Raw genomic sequence first — 6000 nt, 5'->3', positions numbered from 1 at the left:
AATCCAATAAGAATATCTATCATTCTTAATACAATGAACATATGTAAGATTTTATAATTTTTCATTATGGAAAACTAGCCTGAAGGTCTGCATGTCATTCACACAAACGCAAGAAGTTAATTACATTTCAACTAACATTGCTAATTTGTTAAATATAATTGCCCTTTTATATAAAATAACGTTGATAAATCAGATATTGCATGCCATATTAATATCGTTGGCCTATTAGCTCAGTTGGTTAGAGCGTCGTGCTAATAACGCGAAGGTCGCAGGTTCGAGACCTGCATGGGCCATATTTTTTTGATGCTTACAATTAATTCGTTCCGAACTAAGCACCAAAATCTGCTTAACGTACGGTTGATTTGGTATTTTTGGAATATATATTTTATGTGATAGTATTAGGTGTATTGAATTGCAAATTCTAAAGAAAGAGAAGTGTGGATATTGAGTGTATCAGGTACACAAATTTGGATTAATATTTATATATGTGGCTTGTCAACATTAGTCTAACTGTACCAAACCTTGTAGCTACTACCAACTAGCTCAATGACACATGGAAGGAAGTATATGAATTATACCTTACCTATCATATGGATGTCATGCTAATATTGTTGTTTCAATTATTTTGCTAGGAGAATGTTGTGGTAGTGCAAAGTATTGTTGCAAGCTAAGCAACTCCCTAAAAGGACCTACAAGCAAAAAAGTTGGAGCGATATGAAGTTTGGAAGGACGATAAGCAAACCAAATTGAAAACGCTCTCTTACTCAACAGATTGACAAGTTGGTCAATTTTCGGGACACAATGAACACAAAGAATTTGGGGAAGTACCATGTTTCGAACAAAATGCAAGTTAGCATGGTTACCTACAAGAAAAAGTAGCTCCAATGTTATCACACTCATAAATTAGGTACACATGGTATGCAACTCTTTTAAGTTTTAACAAATATATGATCCAAATCTCTACAAATGTGTGAGTTAAATCTTCATGCATGAGGTTTGATACCATATCTAACAAATCTTATGTTATTTCATGGACTACAGCTAATGAAATTATAGTCGATGAAAACACAATAGTGTGAGTTGATCGTATTAGCATGAATCATAGTGTGAGTTGATCGTTTAATAGACAATCCAATAGAAACTGTGCCTTATGGAGCTTTGATTAACAGTAAAAGACCGTTTACGTGAATGATTAATCGAGGAACTATGTGATTGATGTCCTATGAGTTAAGAGTTATGTGAGTAGTAGTTTAATACATGGGTCGCAAATTGTTCTGTGCATATTGATAACACAAATAGTCTTTTACCAATAATCAAAACTAATTTTTACACTCAATCAGGTTTGTTGTGTTTATGCGCATCACTTTATATATATATATATATATATATATATATATATAAGGAGGCCTATCTTTCAACACATAAGTTCCTTCCATCCCCTCTTCTCTCCAGTCTCGAGCAACGCCTTTACGACTTTGTCACTCTCTATGGACTCCACATTCTCATATATATTATACACGTATATGTTTTCGTATTTATGTATCTCTCAACGAAACACTATACAAGAAGACACATAGACGAGACGCAACCTTGATATTAAAACTTGATAATGCGCTAAGCCCTAATGGGCTTAATCCAAGAATAGAATCTCTATCAACATGTACATCCATCCTTGAGTAACCTTCAAATGAGGTCTTTTCTTGTAACCCCGATTCTTACTTGGAAAAGGTTCCAAAACCCAACTCACTTGAAAATACTTTTAACACGTACACATTATCTTTCTAGGAGACTATGTTGCAAAAATCGGTCAACTCGGGTTTGAAATCAGTGAGTGCACTAACCTCGGAGGGTTTCAAAGCACTATTCTACAACTCGATCAGCAATACTTGGATTCGGTCAACAACGGCGGTCTGAATCAGTCAACTCGGTCAATGGCCAAGTTTGACTTAAAAAAACTCCCCAACTTTTGCGCTCAAAGTCGTTTATATTTTCTCGTTGCCATCGTGGCAGAGCCGACACATGAGTTCAAATCTCCATTGCAGATTCACACACACAGCTACGTCTTTCATCCCCTATCGAGTTTATATCGATTGTTCGGGTTTCAGGTTTTTGGGTCGAGTTGTTCGGGTCCCGGGTATAAATGTAAAATGAAAAAAAATTGTTTTTTTACACAACATATCATCAAAATTCACCGTGCCCATAAAAATTATCATCAAAGAGTCAAATATTAATTGAGGATAAGATATGATAAGTTTTAAAAGTCCCAAAATCTAATATTACAAACCAAAGACTCCAAGTCAAAACACATCTATAACAAATAGACAAAAAATATTCGGGTTTTTTCGGTTCAGGTTGGGTTTTTTTGGAAAAAAGTGACATGATAACCGACCTGTTTGAGTTGTTAGGGTTCAGGTTTTTTCTGTATTCTCTAATTCATGTTCGGGTAGCCTTAAATTCAAGTTAGGTTTCGGGGTTCGGCTAAAACTGACGGCCCTAAATTATGTGGCAGGATGCGGCAATTAAAATAATTTTTAAACATCTCAACCTTTATACGAAGTTAACACAGAAAGAGCACATCCACTTTGTTATTATTGTTGCAGGCCATTTAATTCTTTACATATCTACATGTTATTATTGTTGCAGCCTTGCAGGTCGTATTAACGTGATGCCATCATGTGGTACAACTACCTCATCTACTGCACTGCAGTACTGCATCAATATAATATCAAAACCCTAGATATGTTTTATAACACAACACATTAACACAACAGCCTCTTCTCTTCTCAAACCCTAGATCTGAGATCCAGCCTCCACTCTCCACCACCGTCAGTCCCTTCCGTTCGTCTCCAGTCTCCATCACCGGCTGCTCGGCTGTGACAAAATAGTTTCAGGTTTGTTTCATATAATTACTTTATTAAATTATTAATTACTTGTTTACTGTTAGATTGTTAATTATAAGACTTGTTTCATAGATTTTTTTTCTTTTTCGGATATCCGAAATTTATTTATTTATTTTCTTTTTGAACAACCCTACTACACCCTTGCAGCCACTTCATATGTGAACAATATGTTACAATGATGCAAGTTTGCTTGAGGGGTAAAGCTAAAAACGCACGTACAATTTAATTCTGATTTAATGAGAGAAAATTATCATAACTAGTAATACCTTAACATTAACATTATCAACCCAAAAGATCTGTTACAAACACTTAAAACAAAATGGTATAATACATTATGGTCTCTAGTGTGTACCAGAAAGTTATGATTTTCTTAACACTCTTAACGAAAACCTTTCGGATATCCGATTAGATAGATAGTGTCCACGGGTTGAAAAATCTCATTCTAATCATTTGTATTTTTGATTTTAGAAGGCCGTTGCGGTATCTTGCAAAGTTATCGGGCTCCTTCCAGTTTTTTTGAATTATTTCAAGTCCACAGGCTCAAGCACTGTCAGTACGAATGAAAAGCTTAGCTATTATGTTTTGCTAATTGAAGGTGATACGCAACTTGCTCAAAGAATAACGAATAGAATTGCAAATTCTATGAAGCGTTTTAATGAGAAAGCTGAAAAGAAACATCACGGAAATCTTTTGAATCTTTTTGGACAACTTGAAGAACAACTTGATGCATCATCCGGAGTGGTGACATTTGACAATGGCCAATTCCGCTCTGAATTTTTGGTTGAAGCTGTCAACAACTGGATCTTACCAATAGTAAGCTTGACATGCATTGCCGTTTTCATCCCGAACATCCCAATGGATTTAATCGATAACATGTTCAAAAGTGTTGCCGATGGTAAAGCTAAACACGAAGGTACAATTTAATTCTTATTTAATGAGAGAAAATTATCATAACTAGTAATTAACATTATTAAGCCAAAAGATCTGTTACAAACATTGTTACAAACACTTGAAACAAAATGGTATAATTTCAAACTACATTATGGTCTCTAGTGTGTACCAGCAAGTTATGATTTTCTTTGCACTCTTAACGAAAACCTACTCGTTGAAAATTTAAACAGATCCAAACCAAAAAGTTATTAATGGTCTGGGACTATTTGGTCAAGATTGAATTATAACTATGTTTTTACAACATCTTTAACAACAATGATCTTATTTATCCACCGATCATATTCAGTTTTTGCACATTGTACAACCCAAAATCAATGTACATAAATGATAAGTAGTTCACAGTTGTACCAACCGGAAAAAAATAATAATAATAAAAAATGTATTGATAAATCTTGTTTGGTTTTTACGGTCGGTCAAAAAAATGAAAACCACACCGTTTAAAAACTTTTAAACTGGCCGACCTGAAAATATATCTAAAAGCCTACTTTTGAAACCAAAAATTTCTTACAAGTGTATTTATGCTATTTTCATGATTTTACACTGCTTCTCATCTTGGTTTTCAAACAGGCTCTCCAAAGGATTCCCCACATGAATTGTGCTCGTCTTTACGTAAGTAATTAATATTTGGAAATTAACAAGTCTTTAAATATAATTAACGATATTTCTATTCAATTTTGTTTTGTTTTGGTTTCCAATTAAAATGTAGATGGAAGAGAAGATGTTTATGATTTTAAGCCAAATTTATGTACGTGTGGTTCGTGTGTTACAAAGTGCTTTGACTTGTATATGGACTTGCCCCAGCTAGACATAATTCGCTTGGACTATAAAGGCACCCAATGCACATGTTGCGCGCTTTAACTTCCCAATTCACCACGGGTTCGTTTGTTACAAAGTGCTTTGACTTGTATATGGACTTACCCCAGCTAGACATAATTCGCATGGACTATAAAGGCACCCAATGCACATGTTGCGCGCAACTTCCCAATTCACCAAGGGTCGATGGATGGGCATGGGCATGGGTTTTACTTTTAGCCTATGGTAACTTATTAGTTCTTTAATAGATGTAATTAGGAGGTGGTTTAGACTTAACTCTTAAGCATCACCGTTAAATTATATTTTCTTTATGCTGGACGCAATTAGTGTATTTGTAGTAAAGCTTATGGGTGCTTATTGTCTATGCTTTTCACTATATCCACTTGTTGACTTTCACCGCACTCTTCGGTTTTGAATGTACTATTTTGTCACGTGACGACTGAATAACAACAAAAACACAACGGAAATAACTTAACAAATGTATATTAAGACATTAGGTCAATTTTACAGTCAAATGTCATATATAATTACATAGCTAAAAATTCAACTACAATCTAATTTTGTGATAGGCTCTACTATCTGTCATGGCTTCTTCGGGTTAAGCTCTGCAGTTTAACATAAGTCTTCTAAAAGGGTTTCTTATATCCAAATAAACTCATCTAATTCTCTATATTTTCATATCTTGAGAAGATGTACATGAACACATGCTTAAAAAATAATTAGTCAATTAAATAGTTGGTGAACTCATGAGTAAGTTACAAAACATATAGAAGCTCATGAATGTAGATACAAACTTTGGCATGATTTTGCTACATATAACTACATATGAAATTAATCATTTCTTGATATATTTTGTTCCAATATTTTCATGTAAACATTATATTCACGTTTTGTAAAATATAAAATATCATACAAAAAAAATAAATATCTAAACTAAATAGAACCAAATAGCTAAATGTAAAACAAGAATAACTATCCACAAAGCTATACAATAAATATTCAATATTAAGTTCACCAACATAACCCCGTATCTTCACTTGGTCAAAATTTTCTTCATTTTTTTTCTATCATAGCATGTTTTTCTACATTTTTTGTTCCAACTCCGCTATTTTTTCCTCCAACCTGAGTACCTGTAATTTATTAAAGTCACACGTTATCCTTAACCACACATCAATGTTCAATTCCTAATATAAAGACCCTCTTATTACGACTTTTAACAAATTACAAGCAAATATAACTCAATTTAAGTTGCTACGTCCAAATATGAGCCATTTATACTCGTTATGACACATTCTAAGAAACAATGACTTGTAACATCTCTTTTGACCCGTTATAA

The 6000-nt window shown here is 33.8% G+C and overlaps 1 non-coding gene across 1 annotated transcript; it reads left to right on the top strand.

Moving 5' to 3' along the window:
- Nucleotides 1–219: 219 nt before the first annotated feature.
- Nucleotides 220–293, top strand: TRNAI-AAU (transfer RNA isoleucine (anticodon AAU)). Its single transcript has one exon. It is a non-coding gene; the product is annotated as a tRNA-Ile (tRNA).
- Nucleotides 294–6000: the final 5707 nt, after the last annotated feature.

This window comes from Bidens hawaiensis, unplaced genomic scaffold (genome assembly GCF_021521415.1).
Source record: "Bidens hawaiensis isolate Kalapana, Puna unplaced genomic scaffold, B.hawaiensis_p1.1 tig00031549_1, whole genome shotgun sequence".
NCBI classification, from domain to species: Eukaryota; Viridiplantae; Streptophyta; class Magnoliopsida; order Asterales; family Asteraceae; genus Bidens; species Bidens hawaiensis.
This window is presented reverse-complemented; position numbering and strand designations above follow the sequence as displayed.